Raw genomic sequence first — 20,013 nt, forward strand, 5'->3', positions numbered from 1 at the left:
AAGGTAGAATCTGGCCCTAACTGTCCATGGTGATGTTGTATTCTATTTGGCACTTGTGCAATATCTCTCCCTGCTTTTTCCCTCCCTCAAAACACGAATCCCTAGATATCTAAACACGTCCTACCAAGAGCACTCAGTGAGCACGGAGCAGATTGACTGCAAGCCCTTCTGACGCTGAATTCAGCTGACAATCAGCTCCTAATGCCAGCAGCTATTCCTGTTTTGTATCCTCTTCCTTCAATCTGATGCCGACAAGGTCAAGTTTAGAAACTTCTAACAAATGTTACTTTCTCATTAACAGACAGACCGTTGGGTGGCAGCTTCTGTGTTGTGTGTGCCAGTTGCCATTTTAATCAGCTCTGTTCTGCAAGCTTTGTGTTTTAGTAGCTGGTAATGCCAGAGCGGTGAGCGGCATAAGCAGTGGGTGCCTCTGCATATGCTCTTCATGGTTTTTGTAGGGATTTGTATTTGAATCCCATTTTCCAAGTGACCCCAACTGTTCTCTGCTCTTTGAGAAAGAAGGGATGAGATGGCAGGGCAGGGGACATCAGGGAAGGGAGGAAGGGAAGGTTAGCTGGCTGGCTAGAGAGCATCACAAACAGGTTGCAACTGGTCCACAGAGCTGTGGTGTTGCAGTGAAACTTCTTCCATGTGGAGGAGTCCTGGTTTCAAATTCTGTAATTCCCATTTTCCTATACTGCACCTTCAGCATCCTCCACTAACCCACCATAAGGGCCACTGAAGTTTGCAAAGGACTCCAGCTTAGCTGAGTACCTTAAAGTTGTGCATCCTGCACTGTAAGGAAAATAAACTCCCTGATGTATTGGTTTTGGATAATAGGCTGAAGTAAGAGCCCTGCTTTATTGTGACCTGAACGATGTCTCTTCTCACCTAATGATCACAGTGATCTCTAACCTAGTGCTGCAGGCTTGGTTTTGGATATGCACCCATATATAAGTGAATAAATCAAATGTATATATAAAAGATATATAATAGGGTGATTTGTATTGTATTGTAAAGGTGTATATGGAGACTTACAGTTTTAATCAGATCCATTTTAGATATTTGGGAATCTTTCCACTGCTCTCATAGAATCATAGAATCATTGCAGTTGGGAAAAGATCTCTGAGATCGTCGACTCCAAGTGTTGGTAGCCTTTGGTTTGATTTGTCTTTGTTGCTGAAAGTTATCCAGAGGCTGCTTTCCCATGAGCAGTTCAGGGCTGTCAGGTTGGTGGATGCTCTGCTGGGGTGATGGTCCTGGAAGTGAACATCTGTTGGTGATGCAGGAAGGTGGGTGAGATTGGTCTTTCAGTCTGGATGAGGGGCAGTCTGGGCTGTTTAAGGATGAGTGAGGGCGGAATGACTTTCCACAGACTGGAAAGAACATCTCCAGAGCAATGTTCTTGTTCAATATGCTTTGGAATTGATACCCACCATCAGCTGCAATGAAATGGCCTCTCATTAACGCTAATCGCACTTGCCTCTTACTTTCATATTAGATAATGAACATAGTTAAGTCCTGGAAAGCCTGCTCTCCCTTTTTCTGCTGTGACAGCATTAGATTGTTGTGATTTATACTCTTCATATAGGTAGTAATATGATTATTCGGTTAATCTATTATTCATTTCACTCATGATCTATTCTTTTCACATTCTTATTCTGTGAGTCAATTTCTCTCTCTGCTATTTTAATAGAGTAGCATTTTAAATTGTGAGAACACCACATTAAACATGTATAAGATTTAATCTAATTTAAAATGCTTTCTTCTAGCAGGATATGCCTAATAAGCATAAAACTAATAATGTTCAAAATGCTATGGCATATTAACATGACACATTGTGAAGGATGCATTTTTCAAATAAAGCTAAGCACTAATTAATGAATATCTAAAACACTTTCTTATTCCTTATCCTGAAGCTGTATGATTGGCATGGAAAAAGATCTTTTGACAGAATAGCATTGCATACAAGCTACCTTGAAGTTTACAAATATTTTTTCTTGCTGTCTAATATGATATCTTTGAAGTAACACAAAATCAGTGATATCTCACAATATTAATGTTATATGGACACTGAAATACTTGGGAATCATTGATCTACACTTGGCTTAGTGCTGGATGCATGTGTGTGACCCACTGGATGAAATGGATTTTATGTTTCTTCTCTGCATCTTTCTGCAGAGATCATGAGTCTGTTCCAGCCTGCAGAGGCACAGCCTGGCTGTCGCATTCTATGCTTGTAGTTTTAAGAGACTTTTGTAAGAGTTTAATGATCTGAGCAATAATTATTTTTGCTTACAAGTTGTTTTACAGAAAAATGAAGTTTTGGTTTGAATGTAGACTTGTTTGAAACAAATTCAGTCTTCTACCTGCTTCTGCTGCCTGAGAATTGAGTAATTTTATTTTATGTTAAGTATTTTTGTTTCTTGCTTTGAAATCACACTTCCTTTTAGAAGTTAGGTCAATGTACTTTTGTGAAAATATAAAACCTGCTCAGATGCAAAAAAATACATTGTAGTATAATTGAATAGATACTTATTCTAAGTAAAATAGTCTATTTTGTTTATTTGTTTCACTATTTTTGTGACCCCATTTAATGTTCAGTTTTTGACCGTGTGAAGACAGAGAAAACAGTAAACACCTGATCCTACAGAAAAAATGATGGTCAAACTCCGGGTTTATTTTGTCTGCACTGGCTCACAGGAACCTGTTTTTCCTTTCTGGGCCACGTATGGCAGAGGGCTGGGAGGCAGCAGAGGCTGGTCCCACACTAGGACACTGGATTGTGGCCAGGTGGCCCCACTGTGCAGATTTGGAAGCCTCCTCAGCTCTGCTGATTTAGAGCCAGTGGAAGCTACTTTTAACACCCAGTGGGAAAACTCATGTAATTGAGCATGCCTTTATGTCTCTGCAGTTCCTGAATCTGCTTTGTAAATCTCCTCTTCGTTATCATTGTATCAGTTTAATTATAGATTTTCAGCGGAGGCTGACATGCAACAGGAGGGCAAATTGTGCATTCGGCTTCCTGGATTGCTCATTCCCAGCAGGTAACTCCAGGCACATATGGTGGGATTAGCATTTGCTTGCACTGCTGACCTTCTGCGTGTGCAGGATCCCAGCGGCTGCGAGCCGCTGCACTCCCACACTGTCACAAGGGTGAATCTGAAGTGATGCAAAAGGAGACTTGGACAGGCAGATGATGATCATTGAGACAGCTCACTGCAAGCTCTGCCTCTAGTGATGTAGAGAAATGACTAATGCTGCAAGTTCCAGAACACAAACTCCAGAGATATCAGGAGTGCTAAAAAACCACCTTCTGACAAGGGGGTCAGGAGGATATTGGTTCTGAGCGTGGCTTGGATTCAGCAGTGTTTTTTCTGTAAGCATGTTTGTGTTCTTGTAAGGTCAGAGCTTTGCTGAATATTTCTATTTATTATTTGTGTCTTGCTAGTTGCTATGTACTGCAGTTGTAGTCCAGGCTCTGTTGTGCTGGTGATGTGTGAACATGAGAGAAAAACGAGAGTATATTTGAGGAACGTATTAGGAGTGTACCTAACCCTACATTATCTCTGCCCTGGAACTTGCATAAAGTAAACTTCTGTAGGAAAATAACTTTTCTGAGCATTACAAAGCCAATATTTGAGTGTGTATTTATGGCATCTTTTTAAACTGAGGAGGTAGAACGCCCCTTTGTAATTCCATGTCCCAGGAGACACTTACAGAAATTGAGTTACAGGGGTTTGAGAAACCCAGACTGAGGTGGTGGGATTTCAGTGATGCTTCCTGGTGTGTCTGATGGGGAAACTGTGGTCATTCTTGCAGACATATAAAGTTAAAGCAATCACCACTTTCAAATTGGGAAGGAATTTTTCCTGTGTATTCCCCAAGTGCTGTTAGGTGCTGCAGATCCTAATGCTGCCCACCCCACTCTTTCTCTAACGCTGCAGTCCCAGTGAATTTAGGAAAAAACCCATTGGGTAGATGATTCGGCTTTCTGTGTCTGCAGGTGAAATGGCATAACTTGATCTTAGTCCTTCTGCCACCAGGACTATGAGTCTATTTGCAATTACATCTGCACCTCTACAGCACTGGAAAGCAAGGTCAGTAGCAGATCTCCTCTGCCCCATGCTCTTTGCAACATGCCCCATTTCCAGCAGTGGAAAACACTATTAGAGCATTGATTGGTTTTACGAAATACCGCCCCAATGGTGACACCCTCCAGACAATTAAAATAATTGGCTTTGGTATATAAAGCTCTTCCTATTTAGGATCCTGGGTGCCTGGGCACCGGCTCATCTCAAGCTGACAGTTGGCATCAATGACTATTTGGGAAACTTAGGCCTTGGGTACACAAAGATGCAGCACTTTTGTTTTTCATGTCTACTTCTCCTCACATCTATCCATCTTAGCAGTGATGTTATTTCTGGCCTTCATTGTTTTGTTTCTGCTTTCAGCAAATAACATAAGAGAAAGGTCTGTGACAATTTTAGGAAGCTTTAGAGAAGGAGGTTATTGATGGCTGCTACTTCTTCCATGGGCACTTGGAGAAATCCTTGAAATGATGTTTGCTGGCTTTGTGAAACGAATTATTACTATGGTAACAGCTGCTGAAATGTTACAGGAAAGTTTATCTCTACTTTTCCTTTTTTTGTTTTTATGCTGACATGAAACCTTGTAGCCTTATTGCCAAGATGGTGGCATATTCGTTGTGCAGCTCAAAAAAAGGGAAAGGAGCAAGCTTGTCAAAATCTTCATATTCAGGATCTGAGCAGCAGCAGAAATAAACACCCTCCCACCTAAATAAACTAAGAAATGGGGAAGAAGGATCTATGCACATTGACTGGAGAAATCTTACTTTAAATGCTAGTGATTTTTAAAATTAAAGTATTATTTTATACTGGATTCATACTGCAATTCTACAGCTATAGCTGTACTTGAGTTACAAAATAAATTGCCTTTACAGTAGAATTTTTATCTTTCTCCCTGCACAGCCAAATCTGCTGTTCAGTCTGTGGGTAAGTAGTAGAGAAAGAAGAGCCGAATGCTCTGCCTGCACACCCTCCTTGCTGGAATAAATGGCCCTAAATTATCAAAAGTGTAAATGTCTGCATGACCACACAAGACACAAGAAAGTAAGCTCTGGGTCTCTGAGTGTAGAAGTCTCAGTTTAGTTATCACACTGGACACTAAAGGACATGAAGTGTGGAAGTTCAAAACAAAAGTTAATAAAAGTTTATTGCAGCCTTTCTTAAGCCGGGAGAAAATGTTTCCTTGTTCAGTTCTAGCATGTAAATGATGAGGACATTGAAGAGTCAGTGGTTGACAGTGGAGGTAGACAGAAAGAAGTAAATGGGCTGTCCTCAACATCCAGATGTACTGTCCATCATGGATAGACACCCCAGCCCTGGCAACTCATCCTGTTGTAGGGGCGAAAGGAACCTTGCCAAGCCAGTTCATTTATCTGCTGTGAGGTAGAGTCTGTACTTGTGTACATCCTCTAGACTTGGGAAAATTCAGCACCAACTCAGTTATCAAAGTAGCTTGAAAAATATGGAGCTGTTTATCCATAGGAGATTGGAGAAGACTTTTAATGAAGAAACGTACCCACTGTGCTGAGCACATTGCAAGCTCTGCACAGTGGTTTTCACTGATCATTCTGAAAGAGAAGTCGAATCCAAGTCAAGGGCAGGAGCTCTTTTTAGCACAGACTTTGCTGATGCTGGTGCTCATGATCAAAAGAAGGTGCCAGTCTCTTAGGTTTTCTCCAGGACACTTGAATTATTATATATTGTGTTGCAGGAGACAAACTCATGCATCTGAACAAGGTGGAACATCACAGTCTCTGGGTTTTAAAACTCAAAGGTGGGGCCAGTCCAAATGTTGCAGGTCATACCAACCCAGGAGCCTTTGTCCAGGTGTTACCAGCCTTGGACCCCCAGAGTTTGGGACCACGTGAAACCCTTTCAGTGCATCTCCAGGCTGTGTATCACTTGCACAGCTGCTGTGGGAATGTAAAGCCTGCCATGTGTAGCAGGACGTGTAGTGACAGTTCAACTTCTTTGCTTTCCTTATTTTTACTGGTATTTTTGGATTAGGAGAATGTCAGGAAGATGTTATTGAAGACACAACAATCTCATGAGAGCTGAGGGCAGCTCTAACCGTAGTCAGTGTGAGCACAATCCTGCTGCTTAACCATGGATATGGGGAAAACCCTGAAAAAGCACGTGGTTTGAGGATCTAAACCCAGCTGTGAGACAGAGATTTATCATGGCAATGGGGAGAGAGACAAACCGGAGAATGCTCTCTGGAGTGTTCTCCTGAAGTGTTTCCTGCAGTGTTTGGGCAAGCTGATGCGCAACTTCACATCTTGTGAGGCTCAGCCTTGGCTTCAGTGGCCTGACCCTGACATGTTAAAAAATTACTGAGGTGTTTTATCATTCAACTTCTCTCTGAAATTCCAGGCAGACTTACTGTATATGCAAGTACCAGACAGGTAGAGGCCTTCATCTCAAGGAACAACTTCTGCTCTGTCCTTTCCAAAATCCTGTCTTTAGTGTGCTTTTTGAAGCTAAACTTTCTGTGATAGTTAAGGTGATAGGCTTTGTCCTAAGCCACAATCACTTAGAAATATTTGATTGTATATGACACTTAGAGAACTTTGGGATATTACTGGCAGCTTTGCTCCATTATCTGGGATCTTAGTCCTTCTGCAGCAGCACAACACTTCAAGTAATTTTGCTTCATGTAGCAAAGGCTGCTCAGGGCTGTCTGGCGACTGCTAATTTAAGCAATGGATTGAGGAACTTTGTGCATGGAAAATGAAAAGCTACAAGTGGATCAGACAGTGGGAGGAAAAGTGGGTTTGTGTTTGCAAACACCCACTCAGCCCCAAAGCACTGGCACCAGAGACATTTTTTGGCAAATCCTGAATCTTATCCCCTATAAATCTGTGGCAATTAGGAGCAACTCCACTGAATTGAATGGGATTATTCACGTAAATACAGATGAGATAATATTTAGTCTTCTGTTCAACCAGTCTTAGCAGGGAGTGGTTCCTGAACAAAACTAAGACTCAGGTTTGAATGCATTTTAACAATCCTTCCCATCACTCCTGCCCCTTTAAATCCAAAATAAAATATTGCATGGAGTGCTTTCATAAATAATTTATGTTCTGCCTGACACCAGTCAGGGAGGCATAAAGCTTTCTGTGTGTGCATGCTGCTTCCAGAGCTCAGCAGTAACTAGATCTGAATTTAAAACAAAAAATCTGAAGATTTTTGTTTTTCTATGAGGATGGAAGAGGTTCAGGGACTTTGAAAGAGTCAATTCAGGCCCCACCACATCAAGCACTCTCTGTGGTGTTTGAAAAAGCACTGTTCATTCATCCTCACCCCCCAGATGGGAGAGGGGTGATGTGAGGAGAACTGGCCTTGTGGTTAAGGAACTGGGTGGAACTCCTGGGATTTTGACTCAAGACTCTGCTCTAGGTGATGTTGGCCAGACAAAATGCACTCCTGTGCTGAGATTTCCAGGCTACTTCCAAACAAGCTGGGAAGCAGAATAGTTGCATTGATACCTTGTGTTCAGGCAAAGGTCCCTTCTGCCCATCGAGGTTTAGCTATCACAGCAGGTGTGTCTTGTTTTCCCAAATGACTTTGCAAAATTGCTAAATTTTCACCTTTCAGAGGGAGAGTAATTACTGGGCAAGTTGTGGGGTTGGGAGCTGTTTTTCCAGAAGTCTTTCATGACCTTGGGCAAAGCAGTTAGGCAGAAATTTAGTGAAGTATTAAAGCATTTCAGTCCTATTGAGGGCTTATCTCTGATTCATTTCAGTGGGATTTAGGGTTCCACTTTCTGCTTAAGTACCTAAATCTTTTTGTGATCCATAAAAATCTTAAAAGTTTCTCTTTGGAAAAAAAGGGAATAAAAAACATATCTTGTCTCACAGGGGTGTTTTGAGAAGAAATTAAAGATTGTGTAAAAACAAAAAAAATCACTACGAGGCTATGTAGATGTGATAGAGAGCATGATCATGTATTCCCTAAAACAAATCCTGTAACACATGCTTGGCAGGAGTGTTGTACAAGTGTTTCCATGCTGGCAGGAGTACCTGGCCCACAGTGGATAAAGCTCATCCTATAATTTACAGCAAACCTCTGGAAAAATATATCTTTCACTTAAAAACCCCCAAAAACTCTGCCTGTGGCGTGGCATCTGGAACATGCTTAGCAAGCAGCAGGAGCTCTTTATAATTCATGAAAAGGGCCACACAGATAATGAGACAAGGTTCCTCACTGCAGCTAAATATTTCTTCCCAATGCCACTTCAAAACAAAAAGTACCAAGGCGGTGGGCGTGGGGAAGCCTTGCTCCAGCCCCGGAGTCTGCTGTGTCCCAGGCAGGAGCAGTGCCCAGAGCTGCACTCGTGTCTGGGGGCACCATTTGTCCCCACACTTCAGGGATGCTCCAGTGCAAAGCACCAAACTATGAACCTCTCCTGCCTGGCTCTGGCACAGAATTTGGGCTAAAATGCCCAAGCTGATGCTAAATGAGCTTCAAAAAGCTGTCAGAGCTGTCTTGGGAGCTTGTCTGCTGCTGCCCTCTGCCACCACCATGCTTTCAGCTGGGTTGGGGTGGGAGAGTTTTCTGGCTCCAGATAGACCCAGAAAATGTTGTTGGAAGAGAGGGCAAGCTGGGTTTGGGCTTGTTTTGTTTCTAGATGACACCGCAGACAGAGTTGTGCTGAGCCTGCCTGTGGCCCTGGGGAAAGAAAATGTCTGTGGGAAATGATTCTTTTGCTTGGCACCATTTCCAGTGGGAATCAGTAAGGATTTCAAAGATGTTCCCCCTGATGTGCTAAAGCTTAGCTTAAAAAAACAGAGAGATGAAAGGACAGCCTCCTCTGGCGTGCGATGAGATGTGACAGGGAGAGCGGCTGCTGTTGCACTGAGCTGTAATGAGTTCCTGTAAGGAGAGTCACAAGCTCTAAAAAGTCAAATGAACAGGAACGACTGTGTGCAGGGTGATTCCAGCAGTGCCAGGGCTACCTGTGCACATGGTGCCATCAGTCCTGCTCCTCTACATGGCTCTGTAATTCCATGGGGCTTGGAGGGGCCTTTGAGGTGTCTGGAAAGAGAGGGAGCGAGGGAGAATTGCTGCACCACATACGCTTGCTGTGCCTTTTGGCCACCTTCCCTCACTGTTCGTTTTTTTTCTTTGTCTTTAAAGGTAAACTGCAGAGACTTTGATACTGTAACAGAAGAGGACAGTGAGGTGCCTGTACTCCACTGAAAAGCTGTTAGGTTATTTCCTAGTCTTACAGCTGTCTTTTCCAGTCTGTGGCTGAAGCTGTAATGCAGAGATAGGGGACTTTCCATCATGTTGTGTGAATCTGGGGGGGTTGTGAGGCTCTGTAATTCTGCAACATTTTACAAGCATACTCTCATCGTAGAGTTCTGGGTCTGTGTTCTCCCACCTGTATTGTGGCAAACTTGCGGGTGTAATGTGTGTTTATATCAACGGGTCCATGGTTTCCTTCTTCTTTTTCTCCTGTTTAGTTTCATGAATCTGTCAGAAATTAGTAAGGAAGACTAGGAAATTATCCCATCCCTCTGTCTGTGGGGTGCAATGTCAAATGAAAGAGGGCACCAAAGGAGAAAACAGAAAAGAGTATGAGGGGATGGAAGTGCTTCCACCTGGTCTACCTTCCCTGCCTAAGCTCTGCATCTCATTGCAAACCAAAGAATGAGAGAAGCAACATTAGAGAGAGGTGTATGAATGATTTGCTAATGGTTGTAAGCAGAGGTTTCCCTCTCTCCTTCAGTTTGGAGCGTGCCTCACGGTCCCAGTAACACTGACTGAGTGATATGCACTTCTGCCTTGGGGCTGATAAATGGCTCTCAGTGATTAGGAATGGGACTACCTTCATCTCCAGGGTAAGCAACCAAACTAGGTCTGCACACAGTGGGGGTGTAGGAGTTATTGTGGCAATAACCTGTTGAGTCACTGCTTTTTATTGTACAATTATTTGTGTTCAGGTCTGATGCCTAAATAATGTGCAATACTGAAATATTGCAAAAAAAGGAAATGAATGCAGAGAGCATTGCTCCACATGGCAGAATGTCCCTGCTGAATAAAATCTATAGCTATTTCCCTTAAGCTCTAGTTAATAAGGTTCAAAAAATGATGGCTGGACTCCTTAGGGGCTGACATCTGAGTGAAGTTCAGAGGAGTAGCCCGAAGTTCAGACACTTCTCTGAAGCCTCTCTCATCCATTTGAATGTCATAGGGTCTTCAAACCTGGGCTGAAACCCCTGTGAGGACACACTTCTCAGGTACTCCCTGGAGCACAGGAGTGCAAAGGCACACAGAACTCATGCCATTTCAAGCCTGAAAAGAGAAGTTTGTGATGATTAGTAATAGGCAGAGATTTAGGGTGGAGGAGCATCTTAATGACTGGTTTCAAACAATGGAAAATCTCACCTTTGTTTAAAGTATGGAGTGTGCAAGGCCTCTTAATAAGAAATGAGGGAGGGCTTTGCAACCTGTTCCTATTTACTCAATGTTCATCTGGCTTATTTCATATCCTGTCTAGGGCAAGACTTCTTACCATACCCCAGCCCAGTGTCAGCACCCTAACACAAAGACAAAACACACTACTGTGTTTGAACTGCTGGGATTTCTCTAGGAGCTCAAATAGCACAGGCACATCCATCGGCACACAGAGCCCCAGGGCTCAGTGCTTTTACATGGACTGAGAAACAGGCAGGGCCCTCCTCCAGGGCAGCAACATCCACACCCCTTGGATGTGGTGCACATATGCCTGCAGGCTGTGACCCGGTCACATACAGATCTAGGCTGTGGCTCTCCACAAGGCAGCACCCTTAGGAGACGTGGCAGGTTTCCATAACAGATCCAGTTTCAGTAGGAACCTTCGATTCTGAAGAGAAATACTCTTTTTCATGAGAGAGAGAGAGAGAGCGAGTAAGCAAGCAAGCCACATGGAGCCTAGAAACTCTGGATTTCTGGATTGCATTCCGCAGCACAAGAGCTGGCAGCCTGTCAAAGACAGTCTTTAAGTATGCACATATATTTTTGCAAATTGGACACTAAGTGTTTTAGCAGAAACCTGGTACAAATGGGAGATGTTTCCAATCAAAAGTCAATATGCTGCTGATCCAGCTCATCGCAGAATCTTGCCCTTGGGGAGGCAACATGTTGAAGTACCTGGCTCCCATGAGATGACAGATAAAGGCACTGGGGTTAGGGACCAGTACTTGTTGACTCATGTGCCTCTCAAGCTGCTGTGGTTCCTGCACCAGCCCTTCAGCTCACTGTTCAAAATACCCGCTTTATCCTCTTTCCCATCCCTGGTTTACCTTACTGACCTCCAGTCTCCTGTCCTTGGAGTTCTTTGACATCACTGTGAGTTCTGAAAAATCTGACTTTGTCTGAAATGTAATTTAGACTATTTAGAAATTGTGTGACTATAATTGTGTGACTATATGTCACATCTGTGAATATTGTCTGGGGCTTTGAAGGAAAGTACATATGAAGGAGCGAGGGGGAAGTGTATGAAAATCCTTAACTTGGGTTTAAACAATGATGACTAAGGATTGTCTATGCAGGAGTTTCCTGTGCAGCGAGGTAGGTTTGGAAGTGCTTTACTTAGCTGCCACTTCCATCTGCAGTGTCTGGATCTATCCCTCCCACAAGTTTCTGAGGTAGGAGCATAGCTGAGTTTTCCAGGGACAAGGGAGTGGCACCTGAGATGCTGTTAATGGAGACCTTGCACAGAGTGTACAGAAAACTGGAAATTCATATTCTTGCTTAGAGGTCTGTATTATTTATGGTATTGCTGAAAAATCTGTGTTCTTTTGAATATTAGGACAGACAGTAGGTGAGTTCATCTGCAGTGCTTATGGAGTAGTCAGAGACAGGTGGAACATGCTCCTTATCATATGTTTGGATGCACATATATGTTTACTGTGTGTCTGTAGAGCTTTGTATTCTAAGAGCAACTTTGCTGCTTGCCCTGAGTCACTGACAGATATCCAGTGCTTCCAAATACCTGAGAATGCACAGCTAGCATGGTACGCTGACAAATATTTTTAATAACATGTTATAAAAGTCCCAAAAAGGACACAGAATGGCAAAGGTGCATCCAAAATAAGTGAAATTCTGCAGTTCTGGGTTGTTTATTTCATAAAAACCATCTTGATAAGCAGGAAAGTAGAAGGACAACTTTTCAAAGCAGAAGTAGGGTTGCTTCTGGCAGGACCTCTCCTGCTTTGTTGGCTTTCAGGACTGCCCATGGCCTTACCTGCTCTCTGGGCTTCTGAAAATGTCTAGGCACTATCGACACAATTTTGTGATAAAAGATAGAAATTATTTATTATGTGCATTTTCCTCTTAATCCACTAAAACAGAGCCCCTTTTTTGTTTTGTGTTCTTGTCAGATTGTCTATGTGACAGCTGTCTTTCAGGCTGTGACATTAAATGCTGTATTCACATATTAGAGAGAGGATGATAATGCCAACGGTAGCTATCAGTACTTCAGCTTTCACAATGTTTTGAGGGTTCTCAGGCAAACTGAATTCAAGGTGTTGGAATGTGAGGACCTTTGTTTTCCTCCCTCCCCTCATGGTGTCTCTCATTCCTCCAGAGCACCAGAGCTCATCCTCCACGAATCCACAGAGGAAAGGCGAGGTGTTGTTTCAGTGCACTTTCCTGGATCCTTGATGCACTCTTGAAGGCTCTTTGATTGCAGTGTTATTTCCTCTCAGAGCTGATGTGATTCCCTCTGTGCCACAATAAAACTTAACAATCTTTCTTCCCTTTCAAGAGAAAGGAAGCAATTAAAAAAAATATATAGCCACATATATCCCCAGCATTTCTAGGCTAAAAAATACATCAAATGTTGTGGCTTTGGCTCTGCAGGCTCTCCCACATCTGAACAATGCAGTGTCATGCTCCCAGACTTCATGACTTGTAAGATTCAGTGCTGGGTTGGTAACTCATATGTTGTATTTTTCGAAATGTTGCAGTGTTGTATATCATTGGAGAGAAAAAAAATCTTATTTGTCCTCTGATATTGAGTGCTGATTAGTAGCCATGTCAAATCTGAATTAGACATTTTTTAAATTGTGGCACTCACCAGAATATAAAAAGTATATTAGATTATCTTAGAATGTTTTTATGGCTCCATGTGAGTAATTTGACAGATGGCACAAAGGCACTTGGTTACAATGTTAAAGGAATGTAAAAAATTGTCTTGTTTAAAATAAGAAAATAAATTCTCAGAAAATTCTACAACAGTTTCACAAGTGTGCCATGTGCTGCATAGATAAAGAAGTGAATATGAATCCTTAATGCTATGCCTGCCTTAAAATCCCAAGTAAAATCTCATGAAGGTAGTAATGTTGTCCCACATGTACACTGAGAAAACATTTGCATTCCATGGTTCTGTATCTGTCTTGAAGATCAATGTGCATATGCAGGTACAGGCCGTGTTCAGAGAGTACATGAATTAGAGGAACATATCCAGCTGCTGTGAAATCAGGCTAAATTTGCAGCACAAATTAGGTGGAAATTTTCCAGATTTGTATTTAAAACCAGCATACTCAAGAGCTTTGGAACTAAACAAGCCCCATCTGTTTTAAAAATTATACAGCACTATGAACCAGCCACGGTATACATCAAAATTTGGGATGTTGTATAAGAAACAGCAATTTCTAGGGTAGAAAGAAGATTTCAAAAAAAAGATTTTGTATGTCTCTTCTTGAAGCAGTTAATTAAATGCATTCATTGCCTAAAACAGTATACTAAGTTTTATGGGTTAATTATAAACTCTTTCCAAGTCTGATTCTCTGATGGAAGTGTTCCATCACACCTTATGGCCAGGCTGTATTAGCGGGTAGGTCCTGCTCAGCTAGCAGAGGGCTCTCTCTGGCACCAGCCAACCCACAGCTGGTGTTGAATGGGAATTTCCAGTGATATGTGTATTTTCCACAGTCTGTAACTGTTCTTCCTGGGACACACTTGTGGACACAAGGAGGAGAAGGTGGTCAGGAGCAGTCAGCACAGATTGAGGAAACAGGGCTGCCTTCAGTGATGAACCAACAGGATTTGTGGGTGGGTGAGGAACCTCCTTGTCATTTACCTGGACATCAGCAAGGCTTTCATCAGTCTCCTAGATAGTGCTCTGTCTAGTGTGGGACATTGCATTTTTGATGGACAAAGAACTCAACCAGAGGGTTTAGCTCATTGATCCCAGGCACACTCATAGACATATAACGAGTGCAGTATTCCAGCTTCTGTTCTTGGACCTGTCCTGTTTGTGACCTTTACCGGTGACCTGGAGGAGGGGATGGAGCATCCTTTTGTCAAGTTTTCAGGTGACACCAATTTCCAGGTGCTGTCTGTCTGTAGCTTGAGGGCAGACCAGCCATTCAGAGGGACCTTGAAAGGCCAGCAGGAGCCGTACGAAATTCAATAAGGATCAATACAAACTCTTCATCTGGGAAGAAAAAGCCCTGTAACAGTAAAGGCTCCAAAAGGTAGAGCCAGACTCTTCGCTGAAAGTGGTGGAAGGATCAGAGACAGCAGACATAAACTGTACAAGAAAGATTCATAGTGAGTGTAAGGAAAACTGTTTCCCCTAGAATGACTCTCAAGCAGTGGAGCAGGCTGCCAGAAGGGCTGTGAAGTTTCCATTTTTGGAAGCTTTTGGGACCTGACTGGACAAAGCTCTGAGCCACCTGGTCTGACCTCAGGCTGGCACTGCTTTGAGCAGCAGGTTGCACATGGAGATTTCCTGGGCTGCCCTCCAACCTGAATTACCCTGTGTGATCCTCTGAGAGTTTAACATTTTGGGATTGAACATTTTTTAGACTCGCAGGTGACGTAAACCAGAGCTGACCACAGGGGAGTCAGACCTACATATATTAGCCCAGGATTTGGTATTTCAACTCTCCCAAAGAGTCTGTGATGTAACAGCAGATGCAGCTCTGTAAAATGACAAACCTGCTGTACATTTATTGACTGAGTCTGACAGGCCTGCTCAGCTCGGTTTTCTTTCAATTATCTCTGCTGGCTCAAACGCTGGAATGTGTTACTGTAATAAACAGCAGAATAGTAGCCACTCATCTGGGGTTTGCAGGGGGACATCTGTATGTTCCTTGTATCCAGGAGACACTCTATTGCCTGAATTACTGATAGCAGATTTGCTGTTCTAGGGAGAGAAGGAAGGAAACAGAAAAGTTGACTCAGAGCTCATGTAAAAAATTAGTAGCAAGTAAACCAGGGTGTGAACTGAGACCACATAGGCTAACGCCCTGAATTCCTCTGTGTGAAGCAGCTGACTTCACTCAGAAGGTGCAGAGAGGCCCTGGACAGATGCCCACCCCTCTGCAGGTTAAGCCGAACAGACAGATGCTACAGATGCAGGTGTTCCTCAGTGGTCCTGTGCCAGAGGCTGCTGCCCCTTTCTCTTTGCTGGAAGAAGGGGTTTGCCCAAGCACGGACACCTTTGGTCAGGCAACATTAGCAGACCTGGCACAAACTGGCCGTGCAGTGGGTGTGAGATTGTCCCAGGGGATTGCTGATGTGAACTAGGGAATGCTCCCATGGGCTGCTCAGTGTGGCTGATCCAGTGCAGGGACAGGTGCCAGCAGCACCTTGCATGGAGGAGCATCTACCTGAAAAACGAGTGCCGAGGAGCAGATGAGCTGTGAATTCACGCCGCTCTCCCTGTGCACTGGCTTTGTCACTTCCAGAGGGTGATTAGGTTGCTGTGTCACTGTCAGTGAATGATGGCACCCACCCACCTGTTCTGAAAACTCCCTGTTATGTTGTACACAGGCCTTGATTATCGTTGTCTTCCTCCCTGACTCTCAGGAGTGTGAATGTTCTACAGAAGCACAGATGTTACCCAGAAAATTCCGAAGTTGTAGAATTGCCTCATACTTCTAATGCTTTTAGCTTCATTTTGATATTTCCCTGAAGGATGCAATGCCTTCTTACATCTCCTTCTGGACAGAAAGTCCTTTTGTAATGTCCTTATACTGCAGAATTCTGTTTCTTTTTTTTTTTTTTTTTTTTTTAGTAACAACCACATATCCACTGCTTTCCTATTGCCCCTGTGACCCTCCCCAAAGTCATTGGCAATTCATCATCTTGGAGTAACTCCTAATGAGCAGCATGCAAGGGGTGAATTCCTGATGGCTTAGTGTGGCTGTTAAGCATCCCTTACGTCCTGAAAAGTTCTGGACTCTGGAGGACAGTTTCAGTTCACCTGTCACCGAACAGTGACCACCTCTGCAATGGGCCTGGCAAGTATTGAACAGGCTCCATTTGATCAAAAATAAGCTCTAAGGGTAGAATCTGTTGATGACTATTTGTGGCAGACGTTTGCCTGTCCTGCAATGACATGGGAGAACAGCTCCTTAAATCACAGGACTGTCAGCAGCTGCAAACATCTGCGGATGTGGGATCTGTAATCCCTCCTCTCAGACCTTTACATTGCTGTTTAATCTCTGCTATTTGTGACTACAGTTTTGTTTTTATTTTTTTATAGGAGTCACATAAAATCCACTGCAGGAAGAAATCACTGCGCATTTCTCGTTTGAATGGCAGTAGATATTGCAGGAATACATGTATACGCCTGTACGTGTGTATCTATACACACAAACACACACATATATATGTGTAAATAAAACCACAGGGAGCTCTAATTGAAACATTGCCACATACTGTGAAGCTAAATGGAGGCAACAGACATGGAGGCATGGGAAGGAGGTGTTGTGTTTTCAGGTGGTACAATAACGAAAAGTAGACTTGCCTTGGTGTCCTGGTGGTGACAGCCATGAGAGCCCAACACATGCCTCAAGGACAACACACCCAGAGAGGTGTAATCGTTCCCTATTAAAGTGCTCATTGTTTTGGAACTGAGGACTTCCTTTACTGATCAAAGAGCTGCCTTTGATTAATCCATTCTGAAATGAATGAATTTCTAAGTTCTTATTTTTCGCTTTTCTTAGGGGAAATATTTCAAAAGCCTTTTGATCTTTGGTTATAGGCATTTAGTAAAAGGCAGGTACACTTTTACAAAAAGAACCCTGGAAGTCTTGTTGTAAAGGGTAACGTATCAGAAAACATTCAGAACATGTTCAGCAGGTCTATTGGCTACAGCAGGCCCCTACATACTCACAGAATTGCTCTTGTGCTCATTCTTTAACAGGATCAACGGTTTTAAAAGGTAAAATCAGGCTGCTGGTCTGTGAAAAAAAAGGGCAATATCTACTGCAAAGGTCAGAAAATATTAATGTGGCATCTTACACTAACAGAGTACAGGCAGCACAAATCTCTACAAATAGGCATCCTGCTGGTAACCAATTGAAATGTAGGAGGTAGTTAATGTCTTTCAATTGTGTCATTTGATCCCCAGGGAGAGATTTAATGGATGGTATTTTCCTACTGAGAGTCCTGTCTTTTCTTTCTGTACTTCATTAGTAATAGTTCAGGGTCCTCATGTTCATAAAAAATGTATGCACTGCTTACCTGATTTTTCACATTTCACACACTGTATTAGGAAAATTGATGTTGTTCGTACAGAATTAAATAGAATACTTTACCTTTAATTATACGGTATCTTCCTGTCTACAAGCAGGTTTTCCCCACTAATTATTACCAAGCCAAAAAGAAGGAAAGAACAGAATAGAAAAGATAACAGTACTGGAATAAAATAATGGCTGTTTGCAAATCCACTTGCTGTGAAATTTCCCCCCTTCCCCATCCAGGCTGTGTGGTCTGGATTGGTCTTGGGGATCCTTCGGAATGCAGGTCCTAGCTGAGGTATCTATGGGAAATGGATGCCTCACTCCTTCTGTGGAGATGGACCTGTGATATGAAACTCTAATTTACTGAGTATGAATAATTTTATCCGTAAGTGGAATCTTGTAGTTTTTTGACAGGGTAGAGCATTAATACCCTACTGCTGTTAGAGGGAAAAAAAAATCACTCAAAGAACTCAAAGTTCCACAAGTAGAGCTTCCTGGAGTAATTTCAGATTCAAAACTCAAGCTGTTTCCCTCCAAGTGTGTTCCTGGTGGCTTGGGAAGACTATACTGACCCATCTCTCTTCCCCAGGATCAGGGGCTGGCATTCATTTTCTGATACCATCTTGGGTGACTGTTCTTGTGTTTTCTCACAACGTTTTAACTCAAACTTACTTTCTGATAACCTTGATCAACTTCCCAATAAGCGGATCATTCAGTAACAGAAATACCTTACTTTAATGGTCTGACTAAATACAAAAAACCCACTCTAACTTGCAAATGCAAGTGAATTCATTGAGGGTGGGGAAGTGGCTAAAAAGCCCTTTTTTGCACGAGACATGAGCTCTGCAGGTGCAGGAGTTCGCTGCACCACCAGCAAGGAGCTGTTCCTCCTGTGTTTGTTCTCACACGTGTTTGAGCACTCTGCTGAAGCAGAATCAAGCAAGCAGTTTCAATATTGACTTGTTTTTGTAAAGTTGAGCATGTTGTGTTTTGTTACATAGCTTGCAGTGGTGAGAGAAATCCATTAAACTTGAAGTTAATTAGTATGGGAAGACTGTAATTTATCGAGATTGCCTGAATGGAAGTAAGGGCATTGCTATTTAATTAGCAAGTGCATTTGGATTTTTAGATTTTTTTTTCCTTTTTGATTTTATTCAAAATAATTGTAAGTGCTTTGCATATAATGAAAGAAGAGTAGATTAAGGACAGGCGACTGAAAAGACATTAAAAAACTATGACATAATATTAATTTTTTTGCCATTAAGTGCGTGCTTTTGATCAGATAAGGCAACTTTTATTGCTGTGGTCTATTCTCATTTTGTATCTTAATTATGCCTGAAAAGATTCTTTAAATGACAAAGTCCTAATTTATATTACCACAAAGGACCAATCTTACAGAGTTATTAAACCAGAACGTGCCTGTTCGTTGCTTCTTCTCCTTCCCTGTTTCTGAGACCTTCCACTGAAGTCATGGGCACCTTCAGCTGATTTCCAGAAAAGTTTACACTCAGCTGTGTTTTATACTGTGGGCTGCTTTCCTTGTTTTCCTTAATTTAGGATAACTCATGGTAGATTGAAACTTCACTAACATCACTGCTTCTCCAAATTAACAAGTGATGGGACAAGAGGAAATGGCCTCAAGTTGCACCAGAGGATATTAGCAAAAATTTCTTTGCCAAAAAGGCTGTCAAGCACTGGAACAGGCTGCCCAGGGACACAGTGGAGTCACCATCCGTGGAGGGATTTAAGAGATGTGTGAATGTGGCGTTTGGGGATGTGGTTCATTGGTGGCCTTGGAAGTGCTGGGGAACGGTTGGACACGATGATCTTCTTTCCAAAGTAAGTGGTTCTGTGATTTACAGCTACTCTCCTCCATGAAGAGTGAAGCTGCTGCTGCTCACAGGAGGGGACTTGGCCCTCCAGTTCCTAATCCTGCAGCATGTCCCAGTAAGGTACAGTGCGATGGGGCATTGTCATGACAAGTGCACTGAATAAAGTAGAGAAAATTCTCTCTGGGGAGCACACAACATGCTCAGTCCGTCCATCCATCCATCCATCCATCCATGGCCTCCCAGCGAGGGACACAAGATTTGCCCTGTACATGACAGCATTTCGGCACAGTGATGACCCCGACCTTCGGGGCTGTGATGACCCCGCGTCGTGTGGTCTCACGGCTGCATGGGGACCCCCCAGACCCTCGGCCCTAGCGCTGTTTTTCGGGAACGCGGCCGCCCCTCAGCCCGTCCGGTCCCCTCGGCGCGGGGCTGGCGCGGCCATGGCGCTGAGGGCGGCTGAGGGGCATCCCCGTGCGGCGGGCGCCCCCTGCCGGCCGCCTGTGCCCCACAGGGCCCGGCCTGGGCTCCGCGGGCCGCAGGAAACCCCCGAGAGCGCCGGCAGAGAGAAACCTCAAACACCGCCTTTTTAAACCCTCCGGGATAGACAGAGCCTCTAACACC

At 43.3% G+C, this 20,013-nt stretch overlaps 1 long non-coding RNA gene across 4 annotated transcripts in view; it reads left to right on the forward strand.

Annotated features, from left to right (window-relative positions):
* The first annotated feature begins 11,387 nt into the window (after positions 1-11,387).
* LOC121669055 overlaps positions 11,388-20,013 on the forward strand; it is a 23,277-nt gene continuing 14,651 nt past the window's right edge. For 2 of the 4 annotated variants that reach the window (XR_006017593.1, XR_006017595.1), the window contains exon 1: positions 11,388-20,013. This exon is cut by the window's right edge. This is a non-coding gene — a long non-coding RNA (uncharacterized LOC121669055). The other 2 variants (XR_006017596.1, XR_006017594.1) reach the window with 2 other exon arrangements.

Source organism: Corvus kubaryi, unplaced genomic scaffold, assembly GCF_017639235.1.
Source record: "Corvus kubaryi isolate FWS band 111438036 unplaced genomic scaffold, C.kubaryi_AGA036_p1.0 37387, whole genome shotgun sequence".
Lineage (NCBI taxonomy): Eukaryota > Metazoa > Chordata > Aves > Passeriformes > Corvidae > Corvus > Corvus kubaryi.